The sequence below is a fragment of the Rhinoderma darwinii genome (genome assembly GCF_050947455.1).
Source record: "Rhinoderma darwinii isolate aRhiDar2 chromosome 2 unlocalized genomic scaffold, aRhiDar2.hap1 SUPER_2_unloc_21, whole genome shotgun sequence".
Lineage (NCBI taxonomy): Eukaryota > Metazoa > Chordata > Amphibia > Anura > Rhinodermatidae > Rhinoderma > Rhinoderma darwinii.
Genome location: NW_027461687.1, coordinates 185796 through 213422, shown reverse-complemented (window position 1 = coordinate 213422; position 27627 = coordinate 185796). Strand labels below are relative to the sequence as shown.

The 27627-nt window shown below is 45.7% G+C and overlaps 11 non-coding genes across 11 annotated transcripts; all 11 read right to left on the bottom strand.

The window, feature by feature from the left end:
- Positions 1–642: 642 nt before the first annotated feature.
- LOC142674921 (U2 spliceosomal RNA) lies at positions 643–831 on the bottom strand. Its single transcript, XR_012851987.1, has one exon. It is a non-coding gene; the product is annotated as a U2 spliceosomal RNA (small nuclear RNA).
- A 6587-nt stretch (positions 832–7418) lies between these two features.
- On the bottom strand, positions 7419–7609 carry LOC142674745 (U2 spliceosomal RNA). Its single transcript, XR_012851836.1, has one exon. It is a non-coding gene; the product is annotated as a U2 spliceosomal RNA (small nuclear RNA).
- A 1230-nt stretch (positions 7610–8839) lies between these two features.
- LOC142674880 (U2 spliceosomal RNA) lies at positions 8840–9032 on the bottom strand. Its single transcript, XR_012851959.1, has one exon. It is a non-coding gene; the product is annotated as a U2 spliceosomal RNA (small nuclear RNA).
- Positions 9033–10266: 1234 nt separating this feature from the next.
- Positions 10267–10457, bottom strand: LOC142674833 (U2 spliceosomal RNA). Its single transcript, XR_012851916.1, has one exon. It is a non-coding gene; the product is annotated as a U2 spliceosomal RNA (small nuclear RNA).
- Positions 10458–11695: 1238 nt separating this feature from the next.
- On the bottom strand, positions 11696–11886 carry LOC142674744 (U2 spliceosomal RNA). Its single transcript, XR_012851835.1, has one exon. It is a non-coding gene; the product is annotated as a U2 spliceosomal RNA (small nuclear RNA).
- Positions 11887–13120: 1234 nt separating this feature from the next.
- LOC142674743 (U2 spliceosomal RNA) lies at positions 13121–13311 on the bottom strand. Its single transcript, XR_012851834.1, has one exon. It is a non-coding gene; the product is annotated as a U2 spliceosomal RNA (small nuclear RNA).
- Positions 13312–14545: 1234 nt separating this feature from the next.
- LOC142674831 (U2 spliceosomal RNA) lies at positions 14546–14736 on the bottom strand. The gene has a single exon (XR_012851914.1). It is a non-coding gene; the product is annotated as a U2 spliceosomal RNA (small nuclear RNA).
- A 1234-nt stretch (positions 14737–15970) lies between these two features.
- On the bottom strand, positions 15971–16165 carry LOC142674918 (U2 spliceosomal RNA). Its single transcript, XR_012851985.1, has one exon. It is a non-coding gene; the product is annotated as a U2 spliceosomal RNA (small nuclear RNA).
- Positions 16166–22728: 6563 nt separating this feature from the next.
- LOC142674742 (U2 spliceosomal RNA) lies at positions 22729–22919 on the bottom strand. The gene has a single exon (XR_012851833.1). It is a non-coding gene; the product is annotated as a U2 spliceosomal RNA (small nuclear RNA).
- Positions 22920–24153: 1234 nt separating this feature from the next.
- Positions 24154–24344, bottom strand: LOC142674890 (U2 spliceosomal RNA). Its single transcript, XR_012851968.1, has one exon. It is a non-coding gene; the product is annotated as a U2 spliceosomal RNA (small nuclear RNA).
- Positions 24345–25578: 1234 nt separating this feature from the next.
- Positions 25579–25773, bottom strand: LOC142674916 (U2 spliceosomal RNA). Its single transcript, XR_012851984.1, has one exon. It is a non-coding gene; the product is annotated as a U2 spliceosomal RNA (small nuclear RNA).
- Between the last annotated feature and the right edge of the window lie 1854 nt (positions 25774–27627).

Genomic DNA, 27627 nt, shown 5'->3' with positions numbered 1-27627 from the left:
AGGCCACAAGAGGGAGACAAGGGACTGCAAAATGGAAAATAAGCATCCACCAACTTTACAGACAACTTCTCCTTGCTCCTACAACCTCCATCCTTGCACAGTTTGTTATTCTTCTAGGTAACATAGTAACAAATCCAAATTGCTGCTCTCTTTGTAGGCAAGCAAGGCTTTGTTGCAACTGCAATTCTTACTCCTTCTTGAAATGTAGGGACGACAGTACATTCCATCACATCCATCTAGTGTACACAGGTAGGTCCATTGTGGCGGGCGGGCGGGCGGCTTTAATGGCTGTTTGCTGTTCCCCTACTCCACTCCACTATTTGACTGTGGTGCTGCATCAATCAGTGGCTGGCTCAGGTGCAGCTCTTTAACTTACCTAAAAGGGAGGGCGGAGAGAAGACAAGGAAGGTGAATGAGCTGTTCCAATGTGAAATGCCGGAAACACAGACACACAGACGACACAAAACAAGAGGTGGCAATGTATTCATTAATTGCATTTAATCAATTAGCTCATTATCACTCATGCATTGTCCAACAGGTGTTGAAATAATGGGATTAAAAGGGGAGATCCCTTCAGAAAGACAGAAACAATGGCAAACACAAAAAACACTTTTGGAATCTGATTTTAGTCAACACATAAGGAAAGGGTGCACCGGTCCTGGAAATACTGCAATACCAGGTCAATGCGTGGAGTGGACAGAGCAAGCTCTATTTCCATCTCCCTGTTCTTAAAATCCATTTAATATATGGTCCCCAGATAGGGGACGTATCAGATATTAAACTGATAAGAACAGATTTTTTTTTTTAAGTTGGCTACCCCTTTTCAGGGGTGTCAATGATTTATTTCATGATAAAAAATACAGTTTACAATAAAACCAACTTTTGTACAAATGAATAACAATAAAATCAATATTTCATTGCATTACATTACATAAAAGGGACATGGTGGCAAATCTTTATATGTTGGAGTTCCATTCTTTCACAAACCATTTATTAAGAAGGGTGGCATTTCTTTTTTTGTCTAATAAATAATAAATGTACATTTCGCTAAAACAAAGACCTAAAACATCATCAGTAGATAAAACATCGTGCTTAAAAATCAGGATGTTCCTGGCCTTCCATAGAGCTTCTTTGGCGCAATTCATCGTCTTCCACGCTATTATCTTTTGGCTCGCGGTTGGGCATCCAAATAGTCCATATAAAATATCTTCATAATTCAAGTCTTTCAGGTCTGCCATCTTTACCAAAAGAGGGAATATTTTTTTCCAAAATTTCTTCGCAAAATCACACGTCCAAAAAATGTGTCGAATCGTTTCCTCGGCCTGGCAGCCTTCCCTCGGGCAGACGGCAGACCTCGCGAGCCTCCTTCTGTATTGGAATGCCCGGCATGGAAGACATTGATGAATGCAGCTCCAGGCCAGGTCCATCTGTGTATTAAAAAGATAAAACACATTAATAATTTTGAAGATAAAAGCACTTCGTTCCTCATTAAAATTCTCAATCCTGCTGACCGTCTCACTTTCTCTTAGGTCTTTAATTAATTTTTTACTATTTTTCAGCTCATTTACATTTTTTCCCTTCAGGTTGAATAAGGTCACTATCTTTTCTAAAATCACATAGTTTATTGAGAGTTTAAAAGCGTAAGGTGAGGATAAAACAATGTTGAACCACCCAAACCTTCGCATTAAAAACCCTGTATTAAAACGTAAAAAATAGGACCAATAATGTTCTTTAAAAAGGGAATTAAAACAGAAACTGAAGAACTTGATTAAAAGAAACCTGTTAAAATTCGGAAAATCTTTGCCACCCTTCGGTTTGGATTTCATCACAATCTCTCTTTTAAGTTTCTCCATTCTGGAACTCCAAAAGAAGGTAAAACATGCTTTAGTAATTTTTTGCAATAAAACCGTGGGGGGAGGGAAAACCATACTGAGATATAAAAGCAGGGGTAAAATGACCATTTTAATAATTAAAACTTTTCCCTCCATGGTAAGTTTTCTCATGTTCCACATACATATTTTTTGATTTACCTTCTGCGCCACCATGTCCCAACTGATAAAACCATTATCGCACTCACTGAAGGAGACACCTAAAATCGTAATATTATCTGACACAGGGACGGGTATGTCTCTAAAAGCCATGCTTCCTATATTTAAAATATTACTTTTGTCGAAGTTCACCTTAAAACCGGAAGCACAGCAATAAAACTCAATTTGTCTGAGGGTTCTCTGAAGCGACAGGGTGTCCCTGCAAAAAACCGCTACATCGTCCATGTACCCCACTGCTTTAGCCTCTACGCCGCCACCCCCGGGCAGGGGGACTCCACGTATTAACTTATCGCGGCGAATTGTACACAGTAGAGGCTCTAATGCGCAAATAAAAAGCAGTGGGGACAAGGGACACCCCTGCTTCACCCCTGAGTCTAAAATCACGTCCTGTGTCTTAAAACCATTCACTAAAATTTTGCTTGTGCAATCTTTATAAAAGGCTTTAAGTGATAATAAAAATCCTTCAGGTATACCCATACGCTCTAAAACCTTAAAAAGATAAAAATGAGAGACACGGTCGAACGCCTTCTCGAAGTCTATAGATAAAATGGCTAATTTACCTCTTCTAGACCTCGTGTCCTCAATCACATCTTTTACCAGGTTAAGATTATCCCAGATGCTGCGGCCTGGCACCCCACACACCTGGTTAGAGTGTACAATGTGGGGTATTATGGCTTTTAATCTATTTGCGCACACTTTTGCCATTATTTTATAGTCGCTATTCAGAAGGGTTATTGGTCTCCAGTTCTTCAAAACTGCGATGTCACCTTTCTTATGTAGCAGGGAGACCTCACCCTTCCGCCAGGACTTAGGCAGCATCTTGGAATTAAAAACTTCATAAAAAAGGCTAAAAAGATCCTCTTTTAAAATGTCATAAAATTTGACATAAAACTCACTGGGTATACCGTCCGGTCCGGGAACTTTTCCGGCTTTAAAACTCTTTACCGTTTCTAAAACCTCCTGCTCCGTCAGCTCCTGTAATAAAAAATTCTGGGAGACAGGGTCTAAAACAGTAGTAATCTCCTTCAGTGAGTCACGCATAAAATTATGATCCACAGTTTTAACACTAAAAAGGTCAGCATAAAACTCATGAACTTTACTTAAAATACCCTGTACATCTGACACACCTTCAATATTTTTAATAATAGCCTTTTTATTGTTAATTTTTTTAAAAAAGTACCTGGAGCAGGTCTCATTCTCCTCCACATGCTGAATTTTGGAACGAAAAATGATTTCTTTGCCTTTCTGCTCCAGGCACTGAGCTATTTCTTTTTTTAAATTAGTGATGTCAGTTTTAACGTCAATTTCATTATCTCTCATCTTGTACAGGGTCTGCAGACGGGTGCTGAGAATTTTAAAAAAAGCATGTTTTTCTCTGGCTTTCGCCACGCTCTTTTTAATAAAAAATTCCTTTATTCTTTTTTTCATTTTCTCCCACCATGCACTGATGGGAGTACGCATGTCTCTCCCCCGCCTGCATTTTTGGTAAAATTCAATAAAATCAGTAAAAACCTGTGGATCATCTAAAAGGGAAACATTTAACTTCCAGGACTTCTTACACACCGGTTTATTAAAATCACGCTTTACATAAAATGATAAAAGCTTGTGATCTGAGAAAACATTAGTTAAAACTTCACAATTAAAAGGCAGTACATTCTCATTACAAAAAATAAAATCTATCCTGGAGCTACAGGTGGCGTTGCTCCAGGTAACGCCGGCTTCCTCTGGGCTGCTCCTATTACATTCTTTGTACAAATCTGTTAATTTAAAATCATTTACAATATCTTTGAGCAGTCCAGAGGTCTTATCGTAATTCCTACTTGTAGTACTGGTAAGCCGGCGTTCCCCCCTCAGGATACAGTTAAAATCACCTGCGAGGATAAAAGGCTCAGTTGTATTAATAAAAAGAGGTAACATTTCTAGCATCTCTGCTCTCTCATTTTTGTCAGGTGAGCCGTAAAAATTTAAAAACTGCCATTTTACGCCGTCAATAAAAGCTTTAACCAATAAAATACGTCCTGGAAGAATCTCTTGAATAAAATCAATAAAAACGTTTCCCTTAAAAAGAATGGCGACCCCTGCTGATCTGGACTCGTTAGATCCAGACCAGACTGATGGACCATACTTCCAATCCTCTTTGTATTTATGGTACTTCATTGCATGGGGAATGCCGCACTCCTGCAGGAAAAAAACAGAGGCTGCCAGGCCAGATAAAAAACTGAAGAGAGCAACCCTTCTGACTTTGGACTTGGCGCCCCTCACGTTGAGGGAGATCCCCTTTATTTCAGACATCGTGGAGTTTTAATTGTGTTAGTCTTGATTTTAAAAAATAAATAATCGTGTTACTTAAAATCAGACTTGGCTTCCACCAGCAATACCAGAAATCTCGCTTGAACTCATCTCCCCGCCCTCGTCTGACTCTAGCGAGAAAGGGGATGATTCAGGAGAGGAACTACCTTCCGTGAGCGTCGAGCCAACAGCCCTCATCTCGTATACAGGGAGTCCAGATTCACACAGCCTTACCTGGGTCTCTAACGGCTGACCATATAGGTCTGTATCGGGTGGGTCCCCCAAGGGCCCCGCCGCTCCCCCCTGAGGCCGTGCAGGCCGTGCAGGCCGTTCTAGAGGGGGAGGTTGCGCACATGGCGGGGTGTCGGTTGGCTCGGGGGGAACAGTGCCCACCCTCCTCACCAGTAACGACGAGGGGGCGGTCCTAGGAGGAGCCTCACTTTGCTTTACGGACGTATCCATTTGCTCCTCCCCTGTCACCCCCCTACCGGCACGCTCCTGTTTACCCTTTTTACGGGGACCCACTTTCAGCCAACCTTCCTCTTCAGACTCCGTATCTAGAGACCCAGGATTGGGAGCAGGCCCGGCATCCACTGAGCAACCAGCACTCTGGGATGCCTCAGTTATCTCACTGGCCTGCCCCTTCTCAGCCTTACGTTTGGCTTGGCGTTTTTCCTTCGCACTGGACTCCCTTCTCTCCTCTGAGGCTGTTGGCTGTGAGGTACCTGCTTTGGCTCCAACAGACCGTACCCTTGAAGCCCAAGGTACCCCGCTGCTCCTTTGCAGCACTGGCTTGTTCCTCTCCCTGAGGGCGGGGCTGGTCCGCTGGTGGAGCACGTGGGGGCGCCCCGGGTTGCTCTTCTTCTCCGCTTCGGTACCTATGAGGACAAGAAAAATACAAGTGACCAGTTTTTTGACAAAAGTTGCATTTTTTTTCTTCTGTGCACTCCCTTATATTGTGCTCTTTGCTTCCACAGTTTCTGCAGGTGACATCGCAGTTAAAACTGGTATGTCCATAGGTACCACAAGCCCTGCAGAAGTTTGGCATCCCTGAGAAGTAGAGGTCGCCATTCACATTTCCAATTTTAAAACGAGCCGGTGGTAATCTCGTTTCTTGGGTGGAGGGGTCCTTAATCAGCGTAACTAAAAACTTCCATTTGGCGGTCCACACTCCACACTCGTTCATCACTTTCCCCAGGAGTTTGACATTTTTGAAGTAGGCAGCTAGAAATGCTGCCACTTCCATATCTCTCACATATGGGGAATACATTTTAATCACCACGAGTTTGGTTATTTCAAATTCATGCTCTACTACCTTGACTCCCGCTGCTACGAGTTCACCTTGTTTCCTCTCAGCTCGGTCCATAGCATCACGGAGTATTCCTTCTCCCATGAAGGTGACATCGTAGATTCCTCGCTTCGGGTAGTCCTGGATAGCCAAGAGCTCGTTCTTGTGGACCGCCAGCAGATCTTCCAAAATGGCGTGGACTAAAAATTTAATACCACGGGGACCGCCTCCACCCTCTGCCACGATAAATCGTGCAGAATTCTTAAGCCGGGCGTACACCGGCACCGCATCGGGTTCGCCTGCCATTAGCGTGGCCAGGTCGAACCGCACAGCTTTCGCTGCGCCCCTTGTCTTACGGAGACCAAGGGGCTGGGGGGGATCGCAACTCGTTGCTCAGGACTAAGCCTCTCTCCCAAATAGCAGCACGGGGGTGAAGTCCAGGCGAACCTGGACGATCCCCCGAGGCCGAGAGAGAGGGTACCTGAGCACCTTCTGACCAAAAACCTCCTGTATAAATACACTTGGTCTTAGCCAAAAGGCCGAGAAGCGATAACCCGAACGGGCCGCGCGTTGCCCGAGCCTGCCCGATACTGCTGTTCAGCCCTTGCAGCGATTCAGCCTACTTCTAGGCAATTCCATGGGGCCCTGCAGGCTCACACACTCACAGCAACACGGGAGGTGAATAGAGGCCGGAGAGGAAGCCAGACAGGATTTGCTTCTTTTGCTTGCACCACAATGCAGTGCTGAAAGAGGAGGAATCTACATAAAAACGCCTTCCTGGCAACGCCCAAATGCCCTGCTGCCATGCAGATAAACACTGGCAGCGGCAGCAAGTGCATGCCCACAGCCACCCCTTGTTCCTTCACACCTTGTATCAGCTGTAATCCAGTCCAGTCCAGTGCTGCCTGCTGAGCAGCACTGACCAACACTGCCTGGGCCCAGGCTTTTATCTCTGAGGCCCCATTATGATGTCAGAAAGCTGGCTCTGGCTCCTCAGGGCTCCACTATGACACGTGCAAAGTTCCGTCTGAACTTTATATTAGACGGTGCGGCTCAGTCAGTCACTCAGTGTTGCCTGAGAGGGCAACACTGCAACAGCCGGCCGCCAGGCTGTCTTTTTTTGCACAGCTAGTTGCCTCCAGGAGGCCACAAGAGGGAGACAAGGGACTGCAAAATGGAAAATAAGCATCCACCAACTTTACAGACAACTTCTCCTTGCTCCTACAACCTCCATCCTTGCACTGTTTGTTATTCTTCTAGGTAACATAGTAACAAATCCAAATTGCTGCTCTCTTTGTAGGCAAGCAAGGCTTTGTTGCAACTGCAATTCTTACTCCTTCTTGAAATGTAGGGACGACAGTACATTCCATCACATCCATCTAGTGTACACAGGTAGGTCCATTGTGGCGGGCGGGCGGGCGGGCGGGCGGCTTTAATGGCTGTTTGCTGTTCCCCTACTCCACTTCACTATTTGACTGTGGTGCTGCATCAATCAGTGGCTGGCTCAGGTGCAGCTCTTTAACTTACCTATAAGGGAGGGCGGAGAGAAGACAAGGAAGGTGAATGAGCTGTTCCAATGTGAAATGCCGGAAACACAGACACACAGACGACACAAAACAAGAGGTGGCAATGTATTCATTAATTGCATTTAATCAATTAGCTCATTATCACTCATGCATTGTCCAACAGGTGTTGAAATAATGGGATTAAAAGGGGAGATCCCTTCAGAAAGACAGAAACAATGGCAAACACAAAAAACACTTTTGGAATCTGATTTTAGTCAACACATAAGGAAAGGGTGCACCGGTCCTGGAAATACTGCAATACCAGGTCAATGCGTGGAGTGGACAGAGCAAGCTCTATTTCCATCTCCCTGTTCTAAAAATCCATTTAATATATGGTCCCCAGATAGGGGACGTATCAGATATTAAACTGATAAGAACAGATACTACACTTGATCTTAGCCAAAAGGCCGAGAAGCGATAACCCGAACGGGCCGCGCGTTGCCCGAGCCTGCCCGATACTGCTGTTCAGCCCTTGCAGCGATTCAGCCTACTTCTAGGCAATTCCATGGGGCCCTGCAGGCTCACACACTCACAGCTACACGGGAGGTGAATAAAGGCCGGAGAGGAAGGCAGACAGGATTTGCTTCTTTTGCTTGCACCACAATGCAGTGCTGAAAGAGGAGGAATCTACATAAAAACGCCTTCCTGGCAACGCCCAAATGCCCTGCTGCCATGCAGATAAACACTGGCAGCGGCAGCAAGTGCATGCCCACAGCCACCCCTTGTTCCTTCACACCTTGTATCAGCTGTAATCCAGTCCAGTCCAGTGCTGCCTGCTGAGCAGCACTGACCAACACTGCCTGGGCCCAGGCTTTTATCTCTGAGGCCCCATTATGATGTCAGAAAGCTGGCTCTGGCTCCTCAGGGCTCCACTGTGACACGTGCAAAGTTCCGTCTGAACTTTATATAAGACGGTGCGGCTCAGTCAGTCACTCAGTGTTGCCTGAGAGGGCAACACTGCAACAGCCGGCCGCCAGGCTGTCTTTTTTTGCACAGCTAGTTGCCTCCAGGAGGCCACAAGAGGGAGACAAGGGACTGCAAAATGGAAAATAAGCATCCACCAACTTTACAGACAACTTCTCCTTGCTCCTACAACCTCCATCCTTGCACAGTTTGTTATTCTTCTAGGTAACATAGTAACAAATCCAAATTGCTGCTCTCTTTGTAGGCCAGCAAGGCTTTGTTGCAACTGCAATTCTTACTCCTTCTTGAAATGTAGGGACGACAGTACATTCCATCACATCCATCTAGTGTACACAGGTAGGTCCATTGTGGCGGGCGGGCGGCTTTAATGGTTGTTTGCTGTTCCCCTACTCCACTCCACTATTTGACTGTGGTGCTGCATCAATCAGTGGCTGGCTCAGGTGCAGCTCTTTAACTTACCTAAAAGGGAGGGTGGAGAGAAGACAAGGAAGGTGAATGAGCTGTTCCAATGTGAAATGCCGGAAACACAGACACACAGACGACACAAAACAAGAGGTGGCAATGTATTCATTAATTGCATTTAATCAATTAGCTCATTATCACTCATGCATTGTCCAACAGGTGTTGAAATAATGGGATTAAAAGGGGAGATCCCTTCAGAAAGACAGAAACAATGGCAAACACAAAAAACACTTTTGGAATCTGATTTTAGTCAACACATAAGGAAAGGGTGCACCGGTCCTGGAAATACTGCAATACCAGGTCAATGCGTGGAGTGGACAGAGCAAGCTCTATTTCCATCTCCCTGTTCTAAAAATCCATTTAATATATGGTCCCCAGATATAGGGGACGTATCAGATATTAAACTGATAAGAACAGATACTACACTTGATCTTAGCCAAAAGGCCGAGAAGCGATAACCCGAACGGGCCGCGCGTTGCCCGAGCCTGCCCGATACTGCTGTTCAGCCCTTGCAGCGATTCAGCCTACTTCTAGGCAATTCCATGGGGCCCTGCAGGCTCACACACTCACAGCTACACGGGAGGTGAATAAAGGCCGGAGAGGAAGCCAGACAGGATTTGCTTCTTTTGCTTGCACCACAATGCAGTGCTGAAAGAGGAGGAATCTACATAAAAACGCCTTCCTGGCAACGCCCAAATGCCCTGCTGCCATGCAGATAAACACTGGCAGCGGCAGCAAGTGCATGCCCACAGCCACCCCTTGTTCCTTCACACCTTGTATCAGCTGTAATCCAGTCCAGTCCAGTGCTGCCTGCTGAGCAGCACTGACCAACACTGCCTGGGCCCAGGCTTTTATCTCTGAGGCCCCATTATGATGTCAGAAAGCTGGCTCTGGCTCCTCAGGGCTCCACTATGACACGTGCAAAGTTCCGTCTGAACTTTATATAAGACGGTGCGGCTCAGTCAGTCACTCAGTGTTGCCTGAGAGGGCAACACTGCAACAGCCGGCCGCCAGGCTGTCTTTTTTTGCACAGCTAGTTGCCTCCAGGAGGCCACAAGAGGGAGACAAGGGACTGCAAAATGGAAAATAAGCATCCACCAACTTTACAGACAACTTCTCCTTGCTCCTACAACCTCCATCCTTGCACAGTTTGTTATTCTTCTAGGTAACATAGTAACAAATCCAAATTGCTGCTCTCTTTGTAGGCAAGCAAGGCTTTGTTGCAACTGCAATTCTTACTCCTTCTTGAAATGTAGGGACGACAGTACATGCCATCACATCCATCTAGTGTACACAGGTAGGTCCATTGTGGCGGGCGGGCGGGCGGCTTTAATGGCTGTTTGCTGTTCCCCTACTCCACTCCACTATTTGACTGTGGTGCTGCATCAATCAGTGGCTGGCTCAGGTGCAGCTCTTTAACTTACCTAAAAGGGAGGGCGGACAGTAGACAAGGAAGGTGAATGAGCTGTTCCAATGTGAAATGCCGGAAACACAGACACACAGACGACACAAAACAAGAGGTGGCAATGTATTCAATAATTGCATTTAATCAATTAGCTCATTATCACTCATGCATTGTCCAACAGGTGTTGAAATAATGGGATTAAAAGGGGAGATCCCTTCAGAAAGACAGAAACAATGGCAAACACAAAAAACACTTTTGGAATCTGATTTTAGTCAACACATAAGGAAAGGGTGCACCAGTCCTGGAAATACTGCAATACCAGGTCAATGCGTGGAGTGGACAGAGCAAGCTCTATTTCCATCTCCCTGTTCTAAAAATCCATTTAATATATGGTCCCCAGATAGGGGACGTATCAGATATTAAACTGATAAGAACAGATACTACACTTGATCTTAGCCAAAAGGCCGAGAAGCGATAACCCGAACGGGCCGCGCGTTGCCCGAGCCTGCCCGATACTGCTGTTCAGCCCTTGCAGCGATTCAGCCTACTTCTAGGCAATTCCATGGGGCCCTGCAGGCTCACACACTCACAGCTACACGGGAGGTGAATAAAGGCCGGAGAGGAAGCCAGACAGGATTTGCTTCTTTTGCTTGCACCACAATGCAGTGCTGAAAGAGGAGGAATCTACATAAAAACGCCTTCCTGGAAATGCCCAAATGCCCTGCTGCCATGCAGATAAACACTGGCAGCGGCAGCAAGTGCATGCCCACAGCCACCCCTTGTTCCTTCACACCTTGTATCAGCTGTAATCCAGTCCAGTCCAGTGCTGCCTGCTGAGCAGCACTGACCAACACTGCCTGGGCCCAGGCTTTTATCTCTGAGGCCCCATTATGATGTCAGAAAGCTGGCTCTGGCTCCTCAGGGCTCCACTATGACACGTGCAAAGTTCCGTCTGAACTTTATATAAGACGGTGCGGCTCAGTCAGTCACTCAGTGTTGCCTGAGAGGGCAACACTGCAACAGCCGGCCGCCAGGCTGTCTTTTTTTGCACAGCTAGTTGCCTCCAGGAGGCCACAAGAGGGAGACAAGGGACTGCAAAATGGAAAATAAGCATCCACCAACTTTACAGACAACTTCTCCTTGCTCCTACAACCTCCATCCTTGCACTGTTTGTTATTCTTCTAGGTAACATAGTAACAAATCCAAATTGCTGCTCTCTTTGTAGGCAAGCAAGGCTTTGTTGCAACTGCAATTCTTACTCCTTCTTGAAATGTAGGGACGACAGTACATTCCATCACATCCATCTAGTGTACACAGGTAGGTCCATTGTGGCGGGCGGGCGGGCGGGCGGCTTTAATGGCTGTTTGCTGTTCCCCTACTCCACTTCACTATTTGACTGTGGTGCTGCATCAATCAGTGGCTGGCTCAGGTGCAGCTCTTTAACTTACCTAAAAGGGAGGGCGGAGAGAAGACAAGGAAGGTGAATGAGCTGTTCCAATGTGAAATGCCGGAAACACAGACACACAGACGACACAAAACAAGAGGTGGCAATGTATTCATTAATTGCATTTAATCAATTAGCTCATTATCACTCATGCATTGTCCAACAGGTGTTGAAATAATGGGATTAAAAGGGGAGATCCCTTCAGAAAGACAGAAACAATGGCAAACACAAAAAACACTTTTGGAATCTGATTTTAGTCAACACATAAGGAAAGGGTGCACCGGTCCTGGAAATACTGCAATACCAGGTCAATGCGTGGAGTGGACAGAGCAAGCTCTATTTCCATCTCCCTGTTCTAAAAATCCATTTAATATATGGTCCCCAGATAGGGGACGTATCAGATATTAAACTGATAAGAACAGATACTACACTTGATCTTAGCCAAAAGGCCGAGAAGCGATAACCCGAACGGGCCGCGCGTTGCCCGAGCCTGCCCGATACTGCTGTTCAGCCCTTGCAGCGATTCAGCCTACTTCTAGGCAATTCCATGGGGCCCTGCAGGCTCACACACTCACAGCTACACGGGAGGTGAATAAAGGCCGGAGAGGAAGGCAGACAGGATTTGCTTCTTTTGCTTGCACCACAATGCAGTGCTGAAAGAGGAGGAATCTACATAAAAACGCCTTCCTGGCAACGCCCAAATGCCCTGCTGCCATGCAGATAAACACTGGCAGCGGCAGCAAGTGCATGCCCACAGCCACCCCTTGTTCCTTCACACCTTGTATCAGCTGTAATCCAGTCCAGTCCAGTGCTGCCTGCTGAGCAGCACTGACCAACACTGCCTGGGCCCAGGCTTTTATCTCTGAGGCCCCATTATGATGTCAGAAAGCTGGCTCTGGCTCCTCAGGGCTCCACTGTGACACGTGCAAAGTTCCGTCTGAACTTTATATAAGACGGTGCGGCTCAGTCAGTCACTCAGTGTTGCCTGAGAGGGCAACACTGCAACAGCCGGCCGCCAGGCTGTCTTTTTTTGCACAGCTAGTTGCCTCCAGGAGGCCACAAGAGGGAGACAAGGGACTGCAAAATGGAAAATAAGCATCCACCAACTTTACAGACAACTTCTCCTTGCTCCTACAACCTCCATCCTTGCACAGTTTGTTATTCTTCTAGGTAACATAGTAACAAATCCAAATTGCTGCTCTCTTTGTAGGCCAGCAAGGCTTTGTTGCAACTGCAATTCTTACTCCTTCTTGAAATGTAGGGACGACAGTACATTCCATCACATCCATCTAGTGTACACAGGTAGGTCCATTGTGGCGGGCGGGCGGGCGGCTTTAATGGCTGTTTGCTGTTCCCCTACTCCACTCCACTATTTGACTGTGGTGCTGCATTAATCAGTGGCTGGCTCAGGTGCAGCTCTTTAACTTACCTAAAAGGGAGGGTGGAGAGAAGACAAGGAAGGTGAATGAGCTGTTCCAATGTGAAATGCCGGAAACACAGACACACAGATGACACAAAACAAGAGGTGGCAATGTATTCATTAATTGCATTTAATCAATTAGCTCATTATCACTCATGCATTGTCCAACAGGTGTTGAAATAATGGGATTAAAAGGGGAGATCCCTTCAGAAAGACAGAAATAATGGCAAACACAAAAAACACTTTTGGAATCTGATTTTAGTCAACACATAAGGAAAGGGTGCACCGGTCCTGGAAATACTGCAATACCAGGTCAATGCGTGGAGTGGACAGAGCAAGCTCTATTTCCATCTCCCTGTTCTAAAAATCCATTTAATATATGGTCCCCAGATAGGGGACGTATCAGATATTAAACTGATAAGAACAGATACTACACTTGATCTTAGCCAAAAGGCCGAGAAGCGATAACCCGAACGGGCCGCGCGTTGCCCGAGCCTGCCCGATACTGCTGTTCAGCCCTTGCAGCGATTCAGCCTACTTCTAGGCAATTCCATGGGGCCCTGCAGGCTCACACACTCACAGCTACACGGGAGGTGAATAAAGGCCGGAGAGGAAGCCAGACAGGATTTGCTTCTTTTGCTTGCACCACAATGCAGTGCTGAAAGAGGAGGAATCTACATAAAAACGCCTTCCTGGCAACGCCCAAATGCCCTGCTGCCATGCAGATAAACACTGGCAGCGGCAGCAAGTGCATGCCCACAGCCACCCCTTGTTCCTTCACACCTTGTATCAGCTGTAATCCAGTCCAGTCCAGTGCTGCCTGCTGAGCAGCACTGACCAACACTGCCTGGGCCCAGGCTTTTATCTCTGAGGCCCCATTATGATGTCAGAAAGCTGGCTCTGGCTCCTCAGGGCTCCACTATGACACGTGCAAAGTTCCGTCTCAACTTTATATAAGACGGTGCGGCTCAGTCAGTCACTCAGTGTTGCCTGAGAGGGCAACACTGCAACAGCCGGCCGCCAGGCTGTCTTTTTTTGCACAGCTAGTTGCCTCCAGGAGGCCACAAGAGGGAGACAAGGGACTGCAAAATGGAAAATAAGCATCCACCAACTTTACAGACAACTTCTCCTTGCTCCTACAACCTCCATCCTTGCACAGTTTGTTATTCTTCTAGGTAACATAGTAACAAATCCAAATTGCTGCTCTCTTTGTAGGCAAGCAAGGCTTTGTTGCAACTGCAATTCTTACTCCGTCTTGAAATGTAGGGACGACAGTACATGCCATCACATCCATCTAGTGTACACAGGTAGGTCCATTGTGGCGGGTGGGCGGGCGGCTTTAATGGCTGTTTGCTGTTCCCCTACTCCACTCCACTATTTGACTGTGGTGCTGCATCAATCAGTGGCTGGCTCAGGTGCAGCTCTTTAACTTACCTAAAAGGGTGGGCGGACAGTAGACAAGGAAGGTGAATGAGCTGTTCCAATGTGAAATGCCGGAAACACAGACACACAGACGACACAAAACAAGAGGTGGCAATGTATTCAATAATTGCATTTAATCAATTAGCTCATTATCACTCATGCATTGTCCAACAGGTGTTGAAATAATGGGATTAAAAGGGGAGATCCCTTCAGAAAGACAGAAACAATGGCAAACACAAAAAACACTTTTGGAATCTGATTTTAGTCAACACATAAGGAAAGGGTGCACCAGTCCTGGAAATACTGCAATACCAGGTCAATGCGTGGAGTGGACAGAGCAAGCTCTATTTCCATCTCCCTGTTCTAAAAATCCATTTAATATATGGTCCCCAGATAGGGGACGTATCAGATATTAAACTGATAAGAACAGATACTACACTTGATCTTAGCCAAAAGGCCGAGAAGCGATAACCCGAACGGGCCGCGCGTTGCCCGAGCCTGCCCGATACTGCTGTTCAGCCCTTGCAGCGATTCAGCCTACTTCTAGGCAATTCCATGGGGCCCTGCAGGCTCACACACTCACAGCTACACGGGAGGTGAATAAAGGCCGGAGAGGAAGCCAGACAGGATTTGCTTCTTTTGCTTGCACCACAATGCAGTGCTGAAAGAGGAGGAATCTACATAAAAACGCCTTCCTGGAAATGCCCAAATGCCCTGCTGCCATGCAGATAAACACTGGCAGCGGCAGCAAGTGCATGCCCACAGCCACCCCTTGTTCCTTCACACCTTGTATCAGCTGTAATCCAGTCCAGTCCAGTGCTGCCTGCTGAGCAGCACTGACCAACACTGCCTGGGCCCAGGCTTTTATCTCTGAGGCCCCATTATGATGTCAGAAAGCTGGCTCTGGCTCCTCAGGGCTCCACTATGACACGTGCAAAGTTCCGTCTGAACTTTATATAAGACGGTGCGGCTCAGTCAGTCACTCAGTGTTGCCTGAGAGGGCAACACTGCAACAGCCGGCCGCCAGGCTGTCTTTTTTTGCACAGCTAGTTGCCTCCAGGAGGCCACAAGAGGGAGACAAGGGACTGCAAAATGGAAAATAAGCATCCACCAACTTTACAGACAACTTCTCCTTGCTCCTACAACCTCCATCCTTGCACAGTTTGTTATTCTTCTAGGTAACATAGTAACAAATCCAAATTGCTGCTCTCTTTGTAGGCAAGCAAGGCTTTGTTGCAACTGCAATTCTTACTCCTTCTTGAAATGTAGGGACGACAGTACATTCCATCACATCCATCTAGTGTACACAGGTAGGTCCATTGTGGCGGGCGGGCGGGCGGCTTTAATGGCTGTTTGCTGTTCCCCTACTCCACTCCACTATTTGACTGTGGTGCTGCATCAATCAGTGGCTGGCTCAGGTGCAGCTCTTTAACTTACCTAAAAGGGAGGGCGGAGAGAAGACAAGGAAGGTGAATGAGCTGTTCCAATGTGAAATGCCGGAAACACAGACACACAGACGACACAAAACAAGAGGTGGCAATGTATTCATTAATTGCATTTAATCAATTAGCTCATTATCACTCATGCATTGTCCAACAGGTGTTGAAATAATGGGATTAAAAGGGGAGATCCCTTCAGAAAGACAGAAACAATGGCAAACACAAGAAACACTTTTGGAATCTGATTTTAGTCAACCCATAAGGAAAGGGTGCACCGGTCCTGGAAATACTGCAATACCAGGTCAATGCGTGGAGTGGACAGAGCAAGCTCTATTTCCATCTCCCTGTTCTAAAAATCCATTTAATATATGGTCCCCAGATAGGGGACGTATCAGATATTAAACTGATAAGAACAGATTTTTTTTCAGTTGGCTACCCCCTCGCGGGGGTGTCAATGATTTATTAATAAAAATTCAATTTTACAATAGATAACACAACAATTACATCAAACATTTTCATATTGTTACAATAGTAAAAATCAAATTACATTAATATTTATAGGGGGACATGGTGGCAAATCTTTATTTATTGGAGTTCCAGTCAGTCACAAACCATTTATTTAGAAGGGTGGCATTTGCTTTCCTGTCAATTAAATAATATAAATACATCTCACTAAAACAAAGACCTAAAACATCATCCGTTGTTAAAACGTCGTGTTTAAAAAGAAGGATGTTCCTGGCCTTCCAAAGAGCTTCTTTAGCGCAATTCATCGTCTTCCATGCTATTGTCTTCTGATTCGCGGTCGGGCATCCAAATTGTCCATATAAAATATCATCGTAACATAAGTCCTGCAGGTCTGCCATCTTTTCCATAAGAGGGAATATCTTTTTCCAAAAATGTTGTGCAAAGTAACATGTCCAAAGTAAATGACGCACTGTCTCCTCAGCCTGGCAGCCTTCCCTCGGGCAGACGGCAGACCTCGCGAATCTTCTTCTGTATTGGAATGCCCGGCATGGAAGACATTGATGAATGCAGCTCCAGGCCAGGTCCTTCTGTGTGTTAAAGAGATAAAATATGTTAGACATTTTCCAGATAAAACCACTACGTTTTTCGTTAAAATTGTCTATTCTGCTGACCGCATCCTCTCTTTTTAGGTCGATTAAAAGCTTCTTGCTATTTTTAAGATCATTAATACTCTTCCCTTTTAATTTAAATAAAGCAACTATTTTTTCTAAAATTACATATTGTGGGGGTAAATTAAAAGCATAAGGTGAGGTTAAAATAATCTGGAACCACCCACACCTTCGCATAAAAAACCCTGTATTATAACGTAAATAAAACGACCAATAGTGCTCTTTAAAAAGGGAATTAAAACAGAAGCTAAAAAATTTTAGTAAAAGAAACCTATTAAAATCTGGAAAGTCTTTGCCACCCTTTGGTTTGGACTTCATCACGATTCCTCTCTTTAATTTCTCCATTCTGGAACTCCAAAAGAAAGTAAAACAAGCTTTGGTTATTTTTCTCAGTAAAACCGTGGGAGGAGGGAAAACCATACTCAGATATAAAAGCAGGGGTAAAATGACCATTTTAATAATTAAAATTTTTCCCTCCATAGTAAGCTTCCTCATATTCCACATACATATCTTCTTGTTTACTTTCTGCGCCACCATGTCCCAACTGATAAAACCATTGTCGTACTCACTGAAGGAGACCCCTAAAATTTTAATATTATCCGACACAGGAACTGGTATGTCACTAAAAACCATGCTTCCTATGCTTAAAATACTACTCTTGCTAAAGTTTATCTTAAAACTGGAAGCACAGCAATAAAACTCTATCTGCTTGAGGGCTCTCTGAAGCGACCGGGTGTCCCTGCATAATACCGCTACATCATCCATGTACCCCACTGCTTTAGCCTCTATGCCGCCTCCCCCTGGTAGGGGGACTCCACGTATCAACTTGTCTCGGCGAATTGCGCATAATAGAGGCTCTAACGCACATATAAAAAGCAGTGGGGACAAGGGACACCCCTGCTTCACCCCAGAGTTTAAAAATACGTCCTGTGTCTTAAAACCATTTACTAAAATCTTACTTGTACAATTTTTATAAAAGGCTTTGATGGATAATAAAAATCCTTCAGGTATACCCATACGCTCTAAAACCTTAAACAAATAAAAGTGAGAGACACGGTCAAAAGCTTTTTCAAAGTCTATTGATAAAATTGCTAAATTATTCTTCTTAGACCTCGTGTCCTCAATCACATCTTTAATAAGGTTAAGATTGTCCCAGATGCTGCGGCCTGGCACCCCACATACTTGGTTGGAATGTATTATGTGGGGTATTATGGCTTTCATCCGGTTCGCACATAATTTAGCCATGATCTTGTAGTCGCTGTTTAGAAGGGTTATTGGTCTCCAGTTCTTTAAAACTGCGATGTCACCCGTCTTGTATAATAGGGAGACCTCACCCTTCTGCCAGGACTTAGGCAGCATCTTGGATTTAAAAACTTCTGCGTATAGTAAAAACAAATCTTCTTTTAAAAGATCATAAAATTTTACATAAAACTCACTGGGTATACCGTCCGGACCAGGAACTTTACCTGCTTTAAAACTTTTAACTGTTTCTAAAATCTCCTGCTCCGTCAGGTCCTGCAATAAAAAATTCTGGGAGACAGGGTCTAAAACAGTGGTAATCTCCTTCAGTGAGTCACGCATAAAATCACGATCCACAGTCTTAACATTAAAAAGGTCAGTATAAAACTCATGAACTTTACTTAAAAGACCCTGTACATCCGACACACCTTCAATATTTTTGATGACAGCCCTTTTATTGTTGATTTTTTTAAAAAAGTACCTGGAGCAGGTCTCGTTCTCCTCTATGTTTTGAATTTTTGAACGAAAGATTATTTCTTTACCTTTCTGCTCCAGGCACTGGGCTATCTCCTTTTTAAGGTCGGTGATGTCGGCTTCCACTTCTATTTCATTGTCTCGCATTTTGTACAGGGTCTGCAGACGGGTGTTTAATGTATTAAAAACAGCATATTTTATTTTGGCTTTTACCACACTCTTTTTAATAAAAAAATCTTTTATTTTACTTTTCATCTTCTCCCACCATGCACTGATGGGAGCTCTGGTATCTCTCACCCGCCTGCTTTTCTTGTAAAATTCAATAAAATCGGTTAAAACCTGTGGATCATCTAAAAGGGAAACATTCATCTTCCAGGACTTCTTACAAATAAGATTATTAAGATCACGCTTCACATAAAAAGATAAAAGCCTATGATCTGAAAACACGTTGGTTAAAACTTCACATTTAAAAGGCAGTAAGTTCTCATTACAAAATATAAAATCTATCCTGGAGCTACAGGTGGCGTTGCTCCAGGTAACGCCGGCTTCCTCTGGACTGCTCCTGTTACATTCTTTGTAAACATCTTTTAAATTAAAATCGCTCACCATATTTTTGAGCAGTCCAGAGGTCTTATCGTAATTTCTGCTTGTAGCACTTGTAAGCCGGCGTTCCCCTCTCAGGATACAGTTAAAATCACCTGCGAGGATAAAAGGCTCAGTTGTGTTAATAAAAAGAGGTAAAACTTCTAGCATTTCTGCCCTCTCATTTTTATCAGGTGAGCCATAAAAATTTAAAAACTGCCATTTCACACCGTCAATAAAAGCCTTAACCAATAAAATACGTCCTGGTAAGATTTCTTGAATAAAATCAATTAAAACGTTTCCCTTAAATAGAATGGCGACCCCTGCTGATCTGGACTCGTTTGATCCAGACCAGACGGATGGACCATATTTCCAATCTTCTTTATATTTGGTGTACTTCATCGTATGGGGAATACCGCACTCCTGCAGGAAAAAAACAGAGGCTGCCAGGCAAGATAAAAAATTGAAGAGAGCAACCCTTCTTACTTTAGACTTGGCGCCCCTCACGTTGAGGGATATTCCCTTTAGTTCAGACATTGTGGAGTTTTGAATGCGTATTTGATTTTAAAATAATAAATAGTAGCGGTATTTTAAAATCACACATTTTCTCCACCAGCAATACCAAATATCTCACTTGGGCTCAGATACCCGCCCCCGTCCGAATCATTTGTCAGGAGGGAGAACGAAGGAGAGGAACTACCTTCGCTGAGGGTAACGCCAGCAACCAAGCTTCTGCGTACGGGGAGCCCAAACTCATTCGGATCTCCCTGGGTCTCAAACGGTTGACCGTCTAGGTCGGGTGGGTCCCCTAGGGGGCCCGCACCTCCCCCCTGGGACCGTGCAGGCCCTTCTGGAGGGGGAGGTTGCGCACAATGTGGGGTGTCAGTTTCCACGGGGGGAACAGTGCCCGCCCTCCTCACCAGTCGCGGCGAGGAGGGGGTTCTAGGAGGAGCCGCATCGTTTTTCACCGTTGTGTCCATCTGCTCCTCCCCTGTCTCCCCCCTACTGACTCTGGCTTGCCTCCCTTTTTTTCGGGGACCCACCGGCACCTCGTCCTCTTCCTCCGACGAGGATGCCAGAGACCCAGGGCTTGGAGCAGGCCCGGCACCCCCTGAGCAACCAGCCTTCTGGGATGCCTCAGTTTTTCCGGCCTGCTCCTTTTCCGCCTTCCGCTTAGTCTGCCGCTTTTCCTTCGCACTGGGCTCCCCTTTATCCTCCAAGGTTGCTGGCTGCGAGGTACCTGTTTTGGCTCCAGTCCCTCGCACCTTTGAAGCCCAGGTACCTCTCTCCTCTTTCGTGTGGCTGGTCTGTTCCTCTCCCTGGGGACGGGTTTGGTCCGCTGGTGGAGCACGTGGGGGCGCTCCGGGTTGCTCATCTTCTTCGCCTCGGTACCTATAGGGGCAAGAAAAATACAGATGACCAGTTTTCTGACAAAAGTTACATTTTTTTTCTCCTGTGCATTCTCTAATTGTGTGCTCTTTGCTTCCGCAGTTCCTGCAGGTGACATCGCAGTTGTAACTGGTATGCCCATAGGTACCGCAGGCCCTGCAGAAGTTTGGCATCCCCGAGAAGTAGAGGTCGCCATTCACTGTTCCAATTTTAAAACGAGCCGGTGGGAGTCTCGTATTTTGGGTGGAGGGGTCCTTTATCAAAGTCACTAAGTACTTCCACTTGACGGTCCACACACCGCACTCGTTCATAACTCTCCCCATAAGCTTGATGTTCTTGAAGTAGGCAGCTAAGAATGCTGCCACTTCCTGGTCCTTCACATATGGGGAATACATCTTAATCACCACGAGTTTGGTTACCTCAAAAGCATGCTCTATTACCTGGACTCCCAAAGACGTGAGTTGAACTTTTTCCCTCTCAGCTTTGTCCATAGCATCACGGAGGATACCTTCTCCAACAAAAGTTATGTCAAAAACTCCACGCCTTGGGTAATCCTGGATCGCCAAAATTTCATGCTTGCGGACCGCCAGCAACTTCTCGAGGATTTCGTATACGAGGAACTTGACACCTCGTGGACCGCCTCCACCCTCTGCCAAGATGACTCTAGCAGAGTTTCGCAGCCGGGCGTATACCGGCACCGCATCGGGTTCGCCTGCCATTAGCGTGGCCAGGTCGAACCGCGCAGCTTTCGCTGCGCCCCTTGACGTACAGAGACCAAGGGGCTGGGGGGATCGCAACTCGTTGCTCAGGACTAAGCCTCTCTCCCAAATAGCAGCACGGGGGTGAAGTCCAGGCGAACCTGGACGATCCCCCGAGGCCGAGAGAGAGGGTACCTGAGCACCTTCTGACTAAAAACCTCCTGTATAAATACACTTGGTCTTAGCCAAAAGGCCGAGAAGCGATAACCCGAACGGGCCGCGCGTTGCCCGAGCCTGCCCGATACTGCTGTTCAGCCCTTGCAGCGATTCAGCCTACTTCTAGGCAATTCCATGGGGCCCTGCAGGCTCACACACTCACAGCTACACGGGAGGTGAATAAAGGCCGGAGAGGAAGCCAGACAGGATTTGCTTCTTTTGCTTGCACCACAATGCAGTGCTGAAAGAGGAGGAATCTACATAAAAACGCCTTCCTGGCAACGCCCAAATGCCCTGCTGCCATGCAGATAAACACTGGCAGCGGCAGCAAGTGCATGCCCACAGCCACCCCTTGTTCCTTCACACCTTGTATCAGCTGTAATCCAGTCCAGTCCAGTGCTGCCTGCTGAGCAGCACTGACCAACACTGCCTGGGCCCAGGCTTTTATCTCTGAGGCCCCATTATGATGTCAGAAAGCTGGCTCTGCCTCCTCAGGGCTCCACTATGACACGTGCAAAGTTCCGTCTGAACTTTATATAAGACGGTGCGACTCAGTCAGTCACTCAGTGTTGCCTGAGAGGGCAACACTGCAACAGCCGGCCGCCAGGCTGTCTTTTTTTGCACAGCTAGTTGCCTCCAGGAGGCCACAAGAGGGAGACAAGGGACTGCAAAATGGAAAATAAGCATCCACCAACTTTACAGACAACTTCTCCTTGCTCCTACAACCTCCATCCTTGCACAGTTTGTTATTCTTCTAGGTAACATAGTAACAAATCCAAATTGCTGCTCTCTTTGTAGGCAAGCAAGGCTTTGTTGCAACTGCAATTCTTACTCCTTCTTGAAATGTAGGGACGACAGTACATTCCATCACATCCATCTAGTGTACACAGGTAGGTCCATTGTGGCGGGCGGGCGGGCGGGCGGGCGGCTTTAATGGCTGTTTGCTGTTCCCCTACTCCACTCCACTATTTGACTGTGGTGCTGCATCAATCAGTGGCTGGCTCAGGTGCAGCTCTTTAACTTACCTAAAAGGGAGGGCGGAGAGAAGACAAGGAAGGTGAATGAGCTGTTCCAATGTGAAATGCTGGAAACACAGACACACAGACGACACAAAACAAGAGGTGGCAATGTATTCATTAATTGCATTTAATCAATTAGCTCATTATCACTCATGCATTGTCCAACAGGTGTTGAAATAATGGGATTAAAAGGGGAGATCCCTTCAGAAAGACAGAAACAATGGCAAACACAAAAAACACTTTTGGAATCTGATTTTAGTCAACACATAAGGAAAGGGTGCACCGGTCCTGGAAATACTGCAATACCAGGTCAATGCGTGGAGTGGACAGAGCAAGCTCTATTTCCATCTCCCTGTTCTAAAAATCCATTTAATATATGGTCCCCAGATAGGGGACGTATCAGATATTAAACTGATAAGAACAGATACTACACTTGATCTTAGCCAAAAGGCCGAGAAGCGATAACCCGAACGGGCCGCGCGTTGCCCGAGCCTGCCCGATACTGCTGTTCAGCCCTTGCAGCGATTCAGCCTACTTCTAGGCAATTCCATGGGGCCCTGCAGGCTCACACACTCACAGCTACACGGGAGGTGAATAAAGGCCGGAGAGGAAGCCAGACAGGATTTGCTTCTTTTGCTTGCACCACAATGCAGTGCTGAAAGAGGAGGAATCTACATAAAAACGCCTTCCTGGCAACGCCCAAATGCCCTGCCGCCATGCAGATAAACACTGGCAGCGGCAGCAAGTGCATGCCCACAGCCACCCCTTGTTCCTTCACACCTTGTATCAGCTGTAATCCAGTCCAGTCCAGTGCTGCCTGCTGAGCAGCACTGACCAACACTGCCTGGGCCCAGGCTTTTATCTCTGAGGCCCCATTATGATGTCAGAAAGCTGGCTCTGGCTCCTCAGGGCTCCACTATGACACGTGCAAAGTTCCGTCTGAACTTTATATAAGACGGTGCGGCTCAGTCAGTCACTCAGTGTTGCCTGAGAGGGCAACACTGCAACAGCCGGCCGCCAGGCTGTCTTTTTTTGCACAGCTAGTTGCCTCCAGGAGGCCACAAGAGGGAGACAAGGGACTGCAAAATGGAAAATAAGCATCCACCATCTTTACAGACAACTTCTCCTTGCTCCTACAACCTCCATCCTTGCACAGTTTGTTATTCTTCTAGGTAACATAGTAACAAATCCAAATTGCTGCTCTCTTTGTAGGCAAGCAAGGCTTTGTTGCAACTGCAATTCTTACTCCTTCTTGAAATGTAGGGACGACAGTACATGCCATCACATCCATCTAGTGTACACAGGTAGGTCCATTGTGGCGGGCGGGCGGGCGGCTTTAATGGCTGTTTGCTGTTCCCCTACTCCACTCCACTATTTGACTGTGGTGCTGCATCAATCAGTGGCTGGCTCAGGTGCAGCTCTTTAACTTACCTAAAAGGGAGGGCGGACAGTAGACAAGGAAGGTGAATGAGCTGTTCCAATGTGAAATGCCGGAAACACAGACACACAGACGACACAAAACAAGAGGTGGCAATGTATTCAATAATTGCATTTAATCAATTAGCTCATTATCACTCATGCATTGTCCAACAGGTGTTGAAATAATGGGATTAAAAGGGGAGATCCCTTCAGAAAGACAGAAACAATGGCAAACACAAAAAACACTTTTGGAATCTGATTTTAGTCAACACATAAGGAAAGGGTGCACCAGTCCTGGAAATACTGCAATACTAGGTCAATGCGTGGAGTGGACAGAGCAAGCTCTATTTCCATCTCCCTGTTATAAAAATCCATTTAATATATGGTCCCCAGATAGGGGACGTATCAGATATTAAACTGATAAGAACAGATACTACACTTGATCTTAGCCAAATGGCCGAGAAGCGATAACCCGAACGGGCCGCGCGTTGCCCGAGCCTGCCCGATACGGCTGTTCAGCCCTTGCAGCGATTCAGCCTACTTCTAGGCAATTCCATGGGGCCCTGCAGGCTCACACACTCACAGCTACACGGGAGGTGAATAAAGGCCGGAGAGGAAGCCAGACAGGATTTGCTTCTTTTGCTTGCACCACAATGCAGTGCTGAAAGAGGAGGAATCTACATAAAAACGCCTTCCTGGAAATGCCCAAATGCCCTGCTGCCATGCAGATAAACACTGGCAGCGGCAGCAAGTGCATGCCCACAGCCACCCCTTGTTCCTTCACACCTTGTATCAGCTGTAATCCAGTCCAGTCCAGTGCTGCCTGCTGAGCAGCACTGACCAACACTGCCTGGGCCCAGGCTTTTATCTCTGAGGCCCCATTATGATGTCAGAAAGCTGGCTCTGGCTCCTCAGGGCTCCACTATGACACGTGCAAAGTTCCGTCTGAACTTTATATAAGACGGTGCGGCTCAGTCAGTCACTCAGTGTTGCCTGAGAGGGCAACACTGCAACAGCCGGCCGCCAGGCTGTCTTTTTTTGCACAGCTAGTTGCCTCCAGGAGGCCACAAGAGGGAGACAAGGGACTGCAAAATGGAAAATAAGCATCCACCAACTTTACAGACAACTTCTCCTTGCTCCTACAACCTCCATCCTTGCACAGTTTGTTATTCTTCTAGGTAACATAGTAACAAATCCAAATTGCTGCTCTCTTTGTAGGCAAGCAAGGCTTTGTTGCAACTGCAATTCTTACTCCTTCTTGAAATGTAGGGACGACAGTACATTCCATCACATCCATCTAGTGTACACAGGTAGGTCCATTGTGGCGGGCGGGCGGGCGGCTTTAATGGCTGTTTGCTGTTCCCCTACTCCACTCCACTATTTGACTGTGGTGCTGCATCAATCAGTGGCTGGCTCAGGTGCAGCTCTTTAACTTACCTAAAAGGGAGGGCGGAGAGAAGACAAGGAAGGTGAATGAGCTGTTCCAATGTGAAATGCCGGAAACACAGACACACAGACGACACAAAACAAGAGGTGGCAATGTATTCATTAATTGCATTTAATCAATTAGCTCATTATCACTCATGCATTGTCCAACAGGTGTTGAAATAATGGGATTAAAAGGGGAGATCCCTTCAGAAAGACAGAAACAATGGCAAACACAAGAAACACTTTTGGAATCTGATTTTAGTCAACCCATAAGGAAAGGGTGCACCGGTCCTGGAAATACTGCAATACCAGGTCAATGCGTGGAGTGGACAGAGCAAGCTCTATTTCCATCTCCCTGTTCTAAAAATCCATTTAATATATGGTCCCCAGATAGGGGACGTATCAGATATTAAACTGATAAGAACAGATTTTTTTTCAGTTGGCTACCCCCTCGCGGGGGTGTCAATGATTTATTAATAAAAATTCAATTTTACAATAGATAACACAACAATTACATCAAACATTTTCATATTGTTACAATAGTAAAAATCAAATTACATTAATATTTATAGGGGGACATGGTGGCAAATCTTTATTTATTGGAGTTCCAGTCAGTCACAAACCATTTATTTAGAAGGGTGGCATTTGCTTTCCTGTCAATTAAATAATATAAATACATCTCACTAAAACAAAGACCTAAAACATCATCCGTTGTTAAAACGTCGTGTTTAAAAAGAAGGATGTTCCTGGCCTTCCAAAGAGCTTCTTTAGCGCAATTCATCGTCTTCCATGCTATTGTCTTCTGATTCGCGGTCGGGCATCCAAATTGTCCATATAAAATATCATCGTAACATAAGTCCTGCAGGTCTGCCATCTTTTCCATAAGAGGGAATATCTTTTTCCAAAAATGTTGTGCAAAGTAACATGTCCAAAGTAAATGACGCACTGTCTCCTCAGCCTGGCAGCCTTCCCTCGGGCAGACGGCAGACCTCGCGAATCTTCTTCTGTATTGGAATGCCCGGCATGGAAGACATTGATGAATGCAGCTCCAGGCCAGGTCCTTCTGTGTGTTAAAGAGATAAAATATGTTAGACATTTTCCAGATAAAACCACTACGTTTTTCGTTAAAATTGTCTATTCTGCTGACCGCATCCTCTCTTTTTAGGTCGATTAAAAGCTTCTTGCTATTTTTAAGATCATTAATACTCTTCCCTTTTAATTTAAATAAAGCAACTATTTTTTCTAAAATTACATATTGTGGGGGTAAATTAAAAGCATAAGGTGAGGTTAAAATAATCTGGAACCACCCACACCTTCGCATAAAAAACCCTGTATTATAACGTAAATAAAACGACCAATAGTGCTCTTTAAAAAGGGAATTAAAACAGAAGCTAAAAAATTTTAGTAAAAGAAACCTATTAAAATCTGGAAAGTCTTTGCCACCCTTTGGTTTGGACTTCATCACGATTCCTCTCTTTAATTTCTCCATTCTGGAACTCCAAAAGAAAGTAAAACAAGCTTTGGTTATTTTTCTCAGTAAAACCGTGGGAGGAGGGAAAACCATACTCAGATATAAAAGCAGGGGTAAAATGACCATTTTAATAATTAAAATTTTTCCCTCCATAGTAAGCTTCCTCATATTCCACATACATATCTTCTTGTTTACTTTCTGCGCCACCATGTCCCAACTGATAAAACCATTGTCGTACTCACTGAAGGAGACCCCTAAAATTTTAATATTATCCGACACAGGAACTGGTATGTCACTAAAAACCATGCTTCCTATGCTTAAAATACTACTCTTGCTAAAGTTTATCTTAAAACTGGAAGCACAGCAATAAAACTCTATCTGCTTGAGGGCTCTCTGAAGCGACCGGGTGTCCCTGCATAATACCGCTACATCATCCATGTACCCCACTGCTTTAGCCTCTATGCCGCCTCCCCCTGGTAGGGGGACTCCACGTATCAACTTGTCTCGGCGAATTGCGCATAATAGAGGCTCTAACGCACATATAAAAAGCAGTGGGGACAAGGGACACCCCTGCTTCACCCCAGAGTTTAAAAATACGTCCTGTGTCTTAAAACCATTTACTAAAATCTTACTTGTACAATTTTTATAAAAGGCTTTGATGGATAATAAAAATCCTTCAGGTATACCCATACGCTCTAAAACCTTAAACAAATAAAAGTGAGAGACACGGTCAAAAGCTTTTTCAAAGTCTATTGATAAAATTGCTAAATTATTCTTCTTAGACCTCGTGTCCTCAATCACATCTTTAATAAGGTTAAGATTGTCCCAGATGCTGCGGCCTGGCACCCCACAT